At 46.0% G+C, this 14,071-nt stretch overlaps 1 pseudogene; it reads right to left on the bottom strand.

Moving 5' to 3' along the window:
• The window catches only part of LOC119292701, a 52,699-nt pseudogene that overhangs the window by 24,532 nt on the left and 14,096 nt on the right, over window positions 1-14,071 (bottom strand).

Below are 14,071 nucleotides of genomic sequence, written 5' to 3'. Positions count from 1 at the left end.
CTTTTGCAATTATGTGTCAGTTGGGCTGATAAGGGGGAAAACACAGGCAGGAAAATGGTCGCTGCAAGGCGGTGGCCGTGGGGTGCAGGATACACTTTGCTGCTGCCATTGTGTGACTGTAAACTGACACATCAGCGTGAGGGCTTCTACATCGCGGTGCTCCGCAGGGCAGCAGTTTGGTTGGGTGTTTTTACTTTAAATTTGTAATCAGCACCATACATTACAATGGTGAGTTGCGCATACACAAGCAGTCTACTGTAAGATGCATATTAATCTGTTTTTGCAGGTTGATACGAAAAATATACTCTTCATTTGTGGATGTGCCTTCTCTGACATGGGAAAGATTTGTCTCAGAAAGTTTATATGATTGGAGATAATAAAATCTCTACTTTTTGGAACGACCCTTCTTTTATCTATATACTTCCAAAGCATGTCTAAAAGTATGTGCACTCTGCACTATGCAAGACATATCCACTGCCCTTTTGGTTTTGGAAGAATAATATTTCATGAATTGCGTGATTATGCTTTGATGAATGCTCTCGAGGAATCAAGCTTGCTTGAAGATGTAAGTTTATTTGATGGTCTTGTGACACTTATGAATTTTTATATTATTATACACTCATATTGATACTAAAGGTAACTTTGGATAACTTCCTACTTATACTGCGAATAATGATCTGCCTGACTCTAGAATTTATTGGGAGGTTGCCAATGCCATTGGTTTCACTCATCTCACTGAAGCTCAACTGGTTCAGGTCCCAAACTTGTTTGCATGTTTTGGTTTCTTTACTGGCTATCTTATTCAAGATCATCTTTATTCTAATTGATGCTTCCAGTAGGTCAGCTTTGTGGTCCAGCCTACTAGATCCTACACTGCAGTTTTTCCTTCCCATTTTGTCAACTTCAAAACTAGCTAATATATCTTGTCAGGTTCTCTGGGAGCCCATAAACCAATAGGCAAGCAATAGAAAGAAGTTGTTCAAAATGAATGATGTTAGCATGTGATTTGTTTGCATCAGAAGTTTTGATTAAAGAATTCCTTCTTTGATGATTTATAACAGGAAACATGGCATAACAATGGAAAACGGTGTGGCGAAGCGTGCATTTTCTTCTAGTATTATTGAAATGCTACAGATTGTAAAAAACTGATATTTTGATTATATTTGCAATTGCAAGTATAAAAATTTATATTGGTCAAACAAAACAATCTTCGACCAAAATTAGCAGCAACAACCTAGGAAGAGAAATTAAAATGAATAAACAGTAAGGAATATACCTCAAGTGTAATAACATGATCCATTATGCGTGGCCTTGCTGCAGTATAGTCCATAGGTGAATCAACCTTCTCTGGAATCAGTTTCTCGTCCCAAGTGATAAAATAGAGGTTACCGTCCAAATCGCCCCCGGAGCATTCATTTGGATGAGGCCTGATAAACATCAAAGATTAAAGTCTATATGGATGAGGCCTATTAAACATCAAAGATTAATTGAAGGAGAAAGCAAGCACTGGCAACATCCATCAATAGGTAGAGATGTAAGTATGTAACATGACAGGATATCTATCTAACATGGAAACGAACACGCTGACAAACACTTCAAAAGAGATTTGAGCTCCTCTGCAGGCATTGACAGAGCAATATAAACTCTAGATTATTGTCTTTCAGTTTCAGTATAGCATGCGGCATTACCTTTCTCCTCTTTGAGGGAAGACAACACAATCAACCAGGTTCTTAGCGTACAATCCATGGTCATAGACAGCTTCAAGTACTCTGATGTCACCAGGATGGAGACAAGGATTTTTCGATACTGCAACTTTTCCAACAACAACTGCTGTTTTCTCTTTCCCATTATCTTCAGAAAAATAGGGTTGACAATTATCCTTCTGCTCTTTGCTGCTCTTTGAAATTCTGATGTATACTTGACCATATTCTAATTCACCTGTTTCATCCAAACAACCAATAAGAACACAGCCTTTCGGAACATGAATCTTACATCTAGTTCTTATGTCAGTCAGCCTATTATCTTGATGGGCCTTAAGAATCATCAACAAGTAAGGCTCTAAACTTGGTTCATAACCTTGCAGTAAAATTTTCGATGTTGTCTTCGTTTCTGCACTACCAATTTTCCCCAGAACAGAGAGAGCAACTTCTCTGTTGGTCAGCATTTCATCTAATTCACGCATATCATCTTGTTGCATCAACTCAAATATCTCATCTCTTATCCCCAAAGTTGAAAGGAGAGAGATAATTTCACGATTCATATAGCATGGTTGGGATTTGCTGGTACTTGTAATGTTAAACATTTTGCTCTTTGATTCAAATTTCTTCATACTGGGTCGCAGAGAAAGATTACGAAAGGAATCAGGGTCGACAGCAACAACTCCTTTGTAGCCACCATACCTTATTTGAAAAACCGAAGGAGGGTTAGTATAGTCTAATCCAATTCGGCAAGCCATTTCTTTAGCAAATCTCTCAGAGATCTTCCCGATACCATCAGAAAATATATATTTAGTGCCATCAGTTGTGACTTCAATATCTGGAATCTCTTCTACATCCCGTGGTAGGATTTCAAGTGTTTGTCTGGAGGAGCTGAACAGCTGGCCCATTCTAGCCGCACACTTAGATACTGAACGAATTTCTTCAAAGTTGCCCATCCACCTTCTTATATCCTCGGCCTTTAGGGAATCATTAGAAGCAAACATCCAAATAGAACTTCCACGAAGTTGACTTGCTGAGAAGGCCAGGAATTCATACTTCTTTGGATCAATGGAAAATCCTTCTTTCAAGATGGATAAAATATGATAATATAGGCCAGTTTTCAAGGGTCGAGAAAAGAACTCTCGTCCAGTTCTAGCTGAGATAACATCTGGAAAAAGCTTACTCCAGTCTTCGTCGACAAAAGTAACTCTAGCAAAGTCAGAAGCATACTGTTTGTGATGCTTAACCACATAATTTGAAACTTCTTCCTTAGGTCCCAAGCAGTATATTTTGGATGGAGTGATGTGAATTCTGTAACACATCATTAACTTTCCTTCACCTTTAGTCTTACTGGAAAGCAAAGCATCATGGCTCCTCTTCCTGCTGTGAGCCTCCTACTGGATGAATTACAAAGGTTCATAGCATGTAAGCTCTAACTTGCTCATTTTCTCAAAAATCCTCCTTGAAATATGAATTGGTATTTCTTCAAGAGCTTTAAACAGATCAGCATTAACATGTTTGTCAACTATCTTCCCCATGTGAACAAGAGAATTGAGACGAAAAAGAACTTCATACAACACTGAACAACCACTTGGGCAGTCAACAAGGGGAACGACTTTGAACAACGGGCCCAAAAATTCCATTGAAGAAATGACCAATTCACCTAACTCTCCTGACAAAGGTAAGCTGTTGAGAATAAATGACACCGGTGCACCTTCATCAAGTATGAGGGCAAGAGTTGAACACTTCCCAAAAGAGTGGTAAGGTGTAAAATCTAGTGCTCTGACCTAGGTAAACTTTGCATCCTCCTTGCATGCATGAAAGCGGTCATCTGAGAACCTTGAATAAACTGCAGGCCCAGAAATTGTTGTGCATATTCTTGGTGCATACATGAGCTGAAACAAATATTAAATTAACATTAGTCAAGATAATATATATTTTACCAACTTCAGAATTATAGAAAGAATTAAAAGAGTGTTGCACCTGCCCGACTTATAGTCTAAGAAGTATGACAATCAGTAAATTTAGAAAAGTAACGGTGATGTGTATTCATCAGATAAGCTTCATATCCATTTCACTCTAGTTAGTAACCACCAACGGAGTGGAAATAAAAGCAACACCGCTATCCATCTTACTTTATGGGCTCTAACGCATAATTGCAAACCAGACCACTGTGATGGTTGACTCTAGTTTACTGACTCTAGAATTTGTCAATTTTTTAGCGCACGCAAGTATTGTGGGAGGAAGTACAACTAGAGCTTCCTCCTTCAAAGTTCAACCACAAGATGTTCCTGTTAGGAAATATGCAACTTGTATTCCCATGGGGCCATAGGCCAGTATATATACATGTACAGGTGCAAGTAATATGCAGAAAACCGCTTATACAATGAGGTAAAGACAAAAGGCTACATGGCTATATAAATATAACTCTAACACCCCCCCCCTCAAACTCATGGTGGATAAACAACACTGAGTTTGGAGAGATAGAAGCCATGCTGTGCTCTAGTTTGGGCCTTCGTAAAGAAATCCGCCAACTGTAACTCGGAAGGCACATACTGAAGAGCAATAACCCGATCCTGCACACCAGCGCGCATATAAAAAGCATCAACACCAATATGCTTGGTGAGCTCATGCTTCACAGGGTCGCGCGCAATGCTAATAGCACCTGTACTGTCAGACAGTAGAAGAGTAGGTGTAGTGACAGAAACACCAAAATCCTGAAGCAACCACCATAACCAAGTCACCTCTGCCGTCAAAAGAGCCATAGCCCGCAACTCAGCCTCTGCACTTGAACGGGAAACTGCAGTCTGTTTCTTTGTCTTCCAGGCAATGAGTGAACCACCAAGAAAAACACAGTAAGCAGAAAGTGAACGGCGATCCGAGGGATAACTAGCCCACGTAGCATCCGAATAGGCCTGAAGCTGTAATGAACCGTAGCGAGGAAAGAATAGACGGTGAGAGATCGTGCCTCGAAGATATCGGAGAACACGAAGGAGGTGACTGTAGTGAACCAAAGTGGGAGCAGAGACAAACTGACTCGGAATATGGACCGGATAAGATATATCCGGTCGAGTGACAGCTAGATAGACAAGACTCCCAACAAAATGACGATAACGCGTGGTCAGACAAGGGGTCACCATCAGTATCACGGAGGTGAAAGTTGAGCTCCATGGGAGTCTCAACAGTGCGCTCATCAGTGAGAGCAGCACAAGGAAGAAGATCCTGGATATACTTTTCCTGGGAAATAAAAAAGCCATCAAAGGTAGAAGAGACTTCGATCCCAAGAAAGTAGCGAAGAGGGCCCAGATCAGACATCAGAAACTGCTCATTAAGACGGGCCTTCACAAAGGCAATATACTCAGGGTCGTCGCCAGTGATGATCATGTCATCAACATAGAGAAGAAGAAGGGTCCGACCACGAGCGGAAATGTGGACAAATAACGTTGGATCATGATCACTCGCTGAAAAACCAGCGGCAGTCACCACAGAGGCAAAACGCTCAAACCAGGCGCGAGGGGCTTGCTTAAGGCCATAGAGAGAGCGACGAAGACGACAGACCATGCCACCAGGAACAGAATACCCAGGTGGGGGCTGCATGTATACCTCCTCACGCAGCTCACCATTAAGAATGGCATTCTTAACATCAAGCTGAGAAACAGACCAATGGCAAATAGAGGCCACAACAAGAAGTGTGCGGATAGTGGTCATATGGGCCACAGGAGCAAATGTCTCATCGTAATCACGACAATGCTCCTGCTGAAAACCATGAGCAACAAGACGAGCTTTGTAACGCTCAAGAGAACCATTAGAGCGAGTCTTAACCTTGTAGAGCCACTTACAAGTGATGGGACGAACACCGGGAGGAAGAGAAACAAGATCCCATGTGCCAGTGCGCTCAAGAGCAGCAAGCTCCTCTGCCATCGCAAACTGCCATTCAGGATGAACAACAGCATCGCGATAAGACGTAGGCTCAAGTATAGCCGAAAGAGCATATCGACTAGGAGAATAGCGGTCAGGGGGAGGGCGAGGCCGAGCCCGGAGACCATAAGTCAGCTGGGATGAGGAGGAGGACACACCAGAAGTAGATGGCACGTCAGTGGATTTATCCACAACATGTGGACGCCGAGTATAATGAAAAGGGAAGGAGGGAAGAAGTGAAATCACTGGAGGTGGAGACGAGGAATGTAGCGATGATGAAGGTGGAGAAGGGGAAGGTATCGATGATGAAGGTGGAGATGGGAAATGTGTCGGTGATGAAGGTGGAGAGTCATGCGATGAGGGAGGGGAAGAATCCGTAGGAGAGGATGGCGTCAGATCTGCAACAGCATGACGAGGAATAGGAATGCTGGGCACAGAGGGAGGCATGTCAGGAAAAGTAAGGAAAGAGATATCCTCCACTGAAAAGGTCGAGGAAGATGGACGCGGGTAGAAAGGACGAGACTCATCAAAAGTTACATCTCGAGAAATATGCATCCGACGACCGATAGGATCCCAACAACGATAGCCCTTGTGCTCGTCACTATAGCCTAAGAAGACACACTCAACAGACTGAGCGGTCAGTTTGGTGCATTCACGAGGGGCAAGAAGAACATAGCAAACACAACCAAACAAACGAAGTGCCGAGTAATCGGGAGAATGATCAAAGAGACGCTCGAAAGGAACGCCACCCTGCAAAGCAGCGGACGGCTGAAGGTTGATGAGATAGGCGGAAGTGGAGATAGTCTCGGCCCAAAAATGAGGCGGAAGAGAGGCGGCGATCATCATCGTACGAGGCGTCTCAAGAAGGTGACGATGCTTGCGCTCAAACACGCCATTCTGAGCATGAGCACCAGGACAAGAGAACTGGGCAAGAGTACCCTGCTCAGCAAGGACTCCTGAAAGTGCAACTATCCCTAGGTGGTTTTGGTAATTCATAATAACATATAGCTCATTGAGCTAATGCTATTCCAAGACTATTATTTCAGGAAAGCTCAATGAATGGCATGGCATGGATGATGAAAGTGGATCCCTCAAAATACTAAGGACAAAGGATTGGCTCAAGCTCAAAAGCTCAAGACTCTTCATTTTATATTTAGTGATCCAAGATCACATTGAGTCTATAGGAAAAGCCAATACTATCAAGGAGGGATGAGGTGTTGCTTAATGAGCCTCTTGCTTCATGTGCTTAGTGATATGCTCAAAAACCCTCAGCTACTTTTCCACATCCACAAATGACCTAAACCCAAAGCCAAAATCGGTCACACCGATTCTTCCTATCCGGCGCCACCGATTTCAAAAGTCATAGCCACTGCCACAAACCCTAAGCAAATCGGTTCTACCGATAGGGATCTCGGTCTCACTGAGATGGGATTATAATCTCTCTGTTTCCCTTCGTAACATTTCGGTCTAACCGAATTGAGCGATCGGTCCCACCGAGATTGCAATGTAAACTCTCTGTTTCCCTTTTGTAACATTTCGGTCTCACCGAAAAGAGCAAATCGGTCCCACCGAGTTTACCTGACCAACTCTCTGGAAAGCTTATTACCAAAATCGGTCTCACCGAGTTTGTGTAATCGGTCTTACCGAGATTACGTTATGCCCTAACCCTAACCGAATCGGTCTCACCGAGATGCATGTCAGTCCCACCGAAAATCCTAACGGTCACTAGGTTTGCTAAATCGGTCCGACCGAGTCTGTTGAATCGGTCCCATCGAGTTTGGTAAATTGTGTGTAACGGTTAGATTTTGTGTGGAGGCTATATATACCCCTCCACCTCCTCTTCATTCGTGGAGAGAGCCATCAGACTAAACCTACACTTCCAACTTACCATTTCTGAGAGAGAACCACCTACTCATGTGTTGAGGCCAAGATATTCCATTCCTACCATATGAATCTTGATCTCTAGCCTTCCCCAAGTTACTTTCCACTCAAATCTTCTTTCCACCAGATCCATATCCTCTGAGAGAGAGTTGAGTGTTGGGGAGACTATCATTTGAAGCACAAGAGCAAGGAGTTCATCATCAACGCACCATTTGTTACTTCTTGGAGAGTGGTGTCTCCTAGATTGGCTAGGTGTCACTTGGGAGCCTCCGACAAGATTGTGGAGTTGAACCAAGGAGTTTGTAAGGGCAAGGAGATCGCCTACTTCGTGAAGATCTACCGCTAGTGAGGCAAGTCCTTCGTGGGCGACGGCCATGGTGGGATAGACAAGGTTGCTTCTTCGTGGACCCTTCGTGGGTGGAGCCCTCCGTGGACTCGCGCAACCGTTACCCTTCGTGGGTTGAAGTCTCCATCAATGTGGATGTACGATAGCACCATCTATCGTAACCACGCCAAAAACATCCGTGTCTCCAATTGCGTTTGAATCCTCCAAACCCTTCCCTTTAATTTCTTGCAAGTTGCATGCTTTAATTTCTGCTGCCTATATACTCTTTGCATGCTTGCTTGAATTGTGTGATGATTGCTTGACTTGTCCTAAGATAGCTAAAATCTGCCAAACTCTAAAATTGGGAAAAGGTTAAGCTTTTAATTGGTCAAGTAGTCTAATCACCCCCCTCTTGACATACTTTAAGGTCCTACAACTCCACGCAACATCTTGGAGATATACTCTCCAGCAGAGTCAGCACGGAAAACACGAATAGGAGTAGAGAACTGAGTGTGAACCATGGCAGCAAAATGCTTATAGATAGATAACACCTCACTACGAGAAGACATAAAATATATCCAGGTGTATCGAGAGAAATCATCTATAAAGATAATATAGTAGCGATGACCTCCTTTCGAGCCAAATGGAGCCGGACCCCAAACATCGGAGTGAACAAGGTCAAAAGGACGCTGAGACACAGTGTCGCTATGAGGATAAGGTAACTGGACCTTTTTACCAAGCCGACAACCCTGACAGTCTAAAGACACACCGCCGGAGACGGATCCAAGAAGACCACGTCGAACTAAGGATGAGAGACGAGAGCCACACAAGTGACCAAGGCGATGATGCCACTGCTGAAAAGAGCTGGTAGACAAGGCAACAAAGGGGGAAAGACCGGCGGCAGTGGCAGCGAAGGGAAGGTGAAGCCAGTCAAGCTCCCAGAGACCCTGAGAGTCACGGCGCCGTGGGCCAGCACCAAGGAGAGCACCAGTGGAACGGTCTAGAACAGAACATGAGTCAAAGTCAAGAATGACCCGACAACCAGAGTCAACAATCTGACCACCGGAAATAAGTTGCATGGTAAGTCGAGGAACATGAGCAACATCAGGAACATGAAAAGACGAAGGTGATCCCACATTGCCAGAAGAGTCGGTAGCAGAACCAGCAGAACCCGTCGGTGAAGAACCAGAGGAAGCGGCTAGCAGGTATCGAAGTCGCGTAATCTCCTGCTCAGTCAGGAGCTCAACTGGAGAGGTGGACGGAGATGCACCCGTGGAAGCCGCTAGAGGAGGCGGTGTAGCATAAACATCATCGTCTGTAGAGGCCATGAAGAAGACGAGGGTGCATGTAGACAAGCCCCAAGCGCCAAGGGAAGGCGTGTGTCGATGGAGTCATATGCACCAGCACAACCGGTGAAAGTCGCGAGAAAAGTCGGTGTAGAGCGACAAACACCATGTGCGGAGGTTGCCAGAGGAGTCGCTGAATAGTGACCGTCTATAGAAGTCGACATAAAGCAACCATCACCATCGGCTGTAGAAGTCGACATAAGGCAACCATCAGCATCAGCGGAAGAACTCCGAGGAAACAATGGAGGAGCACCAAGCACCGAGACACGACACATGTGCGAGACGGGATCAATGTAGGGAACACCGTCAACAGCCATCTGGCAACCAGAGAGATGCATACTCGAGGAACTCTTTTTTTTAACTCTCACAGTCGGCGGCTGAGGCACCACGCAGCACCAAGGAGCAGTAGTAGCACCGCGTAGGAGCACGTACACCACCAGATCGAGAGGAATGGATGAGACAACACGTGGCAGCAAGTAGCACGTAGCAGCACCAGGTAGAAGCAGTATGCTCCTTTGTTGTTGACGAAGAAAAGAGCTGGTGCTGGAGGCTAGGAACGGCAGCAGTAGACGAACACCTAGGCTGCGGCGGGTGATCCAGCAGGCGGGCAGTGGATCAAGGCGACCCGATCTGGAGGGCGCGACCAACAGAGAATCGGGTGCGGACGAACACAACGGCGATCAGGAGAGTTGTGGTTATGCGTACACAGATGAGCAGCAGCAGTCGGCCGGAGAGAGGAGCAGCGGCAATCAACGCCGGAAATTGGATCGAAGAGCGCGAGTTGCGCGTGCGAGAAAAAAAAACCCTAGGGCTTTAATACCATGTTAGTAAATATGCAACTTGTATTTCCATGTGGCCATAGGCCAGTATATATACATGTACAGGTGCAAATAATATGCGGAAAACCCTTTATACAATAAGGTAAAGACAAAAGGCTACAAGGGTGCAGGCGGGACAGGGCTGGCAACCCCCCGACGCGGGGTGGATTACCATCAACACCGATGGTTCGGTTTTCCCGGATGCACTAGCGGGCGGAGCTGGTGGTGTTGCCCGGTCCCATTTATCTTTTATTGGGGCTTGGTGCAAGCCGCTTAATGGCATTTCAGATCCATTCATCGCTGAACTGCTAGCCTTTCGGGAGGGTGTGATCTTTGCTCAGCTACGCGGGATGTCACATGTGATCATGGAGGTCGATAGCATGGAGCTGGTCACCCAATGGAGCTTGCGCGGCAACTCTCGCTCGGTTGCAGCGCCTATCTTACGAGAACTAGATGCATAATCCTCAGTTTTATCTTTTTTTTGGTTCGCCATGTTAGTAGGGAGTCAAATAGCCCGGCTCATACTTGTGCACAACGTGCCTGCTCCATCGAGAGCACGGAGTGCTGGCTGGACCAGAGTCCCGATTTCCTTCTTGTTAGCCTAAAGGCAGATTGTAACTGAATGATTTTGAAATAAAGTCCTAGTTTCGATGCAAAAAAAAAAACAGTTCTCACATTTGACATACTGAATACCAGTAGATCCATATAATATCTGGCTGTAACATTTGCCGATATATAAGTAGTAAAAAAAACTGGTAGCGCATATTATCTATTTTGGCACTAAATGCTCCAGAAATTTGTCCACGACATGCATTGGAAAGAAAAAGAAGGCACATCCAATTCATTAATCCAACAGGACATAATTTCGTACGAGCCAAGGTTTTGAAAGCCCATTAACTATATATGGTTATGTCTGAAAACAAGCAACCGTTTGGATAGTTAGGATATCACGTAGTGAAACAACTCTATATGTTTAGACTGTAAGGGTGTGTTTGTTTGGGCTCTTTTTACCGGCTCCTACAGCTTCTGGCCCAAAAAAGCCGGAGCCCAAACAAACGGGCTATTTTTGCACCAGCTCCACGCAGCCCTCCTGTGGAGGGCTCCGAAAAAAATCGAGTAGAAGCCACAGGTGAGAAATCGGGCTTCTGCTCCTCGCAGATGGCTCCAAAGTGACCAATGACCAATTTTCCCTCCCACAAAATCATACTACAACAGAAATGCCCTTACTAGTTCGATCAGTTCCCATCGATCCGAGCAGTTTTTCCATCTGTCTCTGTCATCTCTCTCACAGCAGTGTCCCTCCCGCCACCGCCGCGAAGCCCGCGACTCCCTCTCGCCACCGACCCCGCTGGCCGCAGCCGCGGATCCCGCTACTCCCTCCCGCTGCCCCGAGATCCCTCGGCAACGGCGCCGCCGTCATGAGTTGCCTCAACAACTGTTAAACATAGGATTTGTGGGAATTGGCTCAACCCTCTAGGGTTGGCCTATCACATATATTTATAAGATTACACAATATACAGATTACACAGTTGGGCTACGTTACAAAGTCTAACACCTTCCCTCAATCTCAACTCACTCCTGATGCATCTAGGAGGTTGAGATTGCGCCTACAGACCTCGAACATAGGAGAAGGTAGAGGCTTGGTGAAGATGTCGGCAAGTTGATCCTTCGAGGAGATAAACTTGATCTGTAGTAGCTTATGTGCAACACGTTCCCTTACAAAATGATAGTCAATTTCAATGTGTTTGGTTCGTGCATGGAACACCAGGTTTGTCGAAAGAAACGTAGCACCGATGTTGTCACACCAAAGAACTGGAGGATGTGACTGGGAGATTCCCAGCTCTCGAAGTAAAGACTCGATCCAGATAAGCTCAGCAGTCGCATTGGCAACTGCTTTGTACTCGACTTCTGTGCTGCTGCGAGAAACAGTGGCTTGCTTGCGTGCGCTCCAGGCGATCAAATTAGGACCCAAAAATACAACATATCCCCCCGTGGATCGCCTGTCATCCGGACACCCAGCCCAATCAGCATCTGAAAACGTAGATAGAACGGCAGAGGAACTAGGTCGCAGATGAAGACCATAGGAGATAGTGAGACGCACATAACAAAGTATGCACTTCACAGCAGACCGGTGCACATCAGTAGGTGAATGAAGATACTGACATACCCTGTTAACCGCAAAGGAAAGATCAGGGCGTGTGATCGTCAGATACTGCAAACCACCAACAATACTCTGATACTCCGTTGCATCCTTAGAAGACAAAATAGTACCAACAGTCCGAGAGCTTGTCAGTGGAGGACATTGGCGTGGGGGATGGCTTACACTTGAGCATACCAGCAGGGCACAAGAGGTCAAGAGAGTACTTCTTCTGGGCGAGAGCTAAGCTGCCATGAGACTGATGCGCAACTTCAATGCCCAGGAAGAAGTGTAGCTGTCCCAAATCTTGAACCGCAAAATCTCTGCCAAGCTCAGTCACAAGAGCATCAGCAACCGTTGCAGAGGAGCTGACCAGAATAATGTCATCCACATACACAAGCAAATACACAATCGCACTGGGGTGTTGAAATAAGAACAACGAGTTGTCAGTTGTCGACGGAACGAAGCCATGGGTACGAAGAGCCGAAGCAAGACGAGCATGCCAGGCACGAGGCGCCTGTTTCAGTCCATAGAGAGCCTTCGTCAGACGATAGAGATGATGAGGCTGATCATGATCAACGAACCCTGGTAGCTGCCGCATGTAAACCTCCTCTTCAAGCAGCCCATGGAGAAAAGCATTCTGCACATCAAGTTGTCGAAGAGACCAACCACGAGAGATTGCAACAGACAGGAGAAGCCGAATAGTAGTAGGCTTGACAACCAGGCTGAATGTATCCTCATAGTCCAGACCCTGACGCTGTTTAATCCCTCTAGCCACAAGACGCGCCTTGTAGCGCTCAATAGATCCGTCCGCATGTCTCTTGACTTTGAAAACCCACTTCCAATCAACGATGTTCACTCGAGGCGGAGGGGGAACCAATGTCCATGTCTCATTATGCATAAGAGCGTGGTACTCTTGCTCCATAGTAGCCCGCCAGTGAGGGATACTCATAGCGGCCTCATAGTTGCGTGGTTCATCAGTGGGATCTGCAACAGCATTAGCAAGACAGGTAGCCAAGTATGTGACAGTACCATCATGACGCTGCTTGGGTTGAACGATATCGCTGCAGCTGCGAGTATGCGGGTGTTGCGGTGCAACGGGAACAGGAGCAGGGGGCACCAATCCTTGAGGCGTCGACGACGGCAGGTCGGGCGACGAGGGCCCAGGCAAGAGCCCAGGCGAGGCGACGGTAGGCCCAGCTGACCCAGGTGAGAGGGGCGGCAGAGACATACGGGCGGGCGACGTAGGCGATGACGGAGGCGGGGCCGGGCGTGGAGACGGTGACGAGGACCGCTCGAGCCGCTCGGGTGAGCCGTCAGGGACGTGGGCTGCGCCTCGGCTGACACCAGCCCAGGTACGGAGGCCATTGCCGGTCCAGTTGCATGGGCGGGCGTGGTTCTAGAGGCGGGGTCGAAGACGGGAGGCGGTGAAGGAAATATGCCCTAGAGGCAATAATAAAGTTATTATTTATTTCCTCATATCATGATAAATGTTTATTATTCATGCTAAGAATTGTATTATCCGGAAACATGATACATGTGTGAATACATAGACAAACATAATGTCACTAGTATGCCTCTACTTGACTAGCTCATTAATCAAAGATGGTTATGTTTCCTAACCATAGACATGTGTTGTCATTTGATTAACGAGATCACATCATTAGGAGAATAATGTGATTGACTTGACCCATTCTGTTAGCCTAGCACTTGATCGTTTAGTATGTTGCTATTGCTTTCTTCATGACTTATACAAAGGTCCTACAACTATGAGATTATGCAACTCCCGTTTACCGGAGGATCACTTTGTGTGCTACCAAACGTCACAACGTAACTGGGTGATTATAAAGGTGCTCTACAGGTGTCTCCAAAGGTACATGTTGAGTTGGCGTAATTCGAGATTAGGTTTTGTCACTCCGATTGTCGGAGAGGTATCTCTGGGCCCTCTC

This window comes from Triticum dicoccoides, chromosome 4B (genome assembly GCF_002162155.2).
Source record: "Triticum dicoccoides isolate Atlit2015 ecotype Zavitan chromosome 4B, WEW_v2.0, whole genome shotgun sequence".
NCBI classification, from domain to species: Eukaryota; Viridiplantae; Streptophyta; class Magnoliopsida; order Poales; family Poaceae; genus Triticum; species Triticum dicoccoides.
The sequence above is the reverse complement of the archived record's forward strand: the minus strand, read 5'-3'. Positions and strand labels throughout refer to the sequence as shown.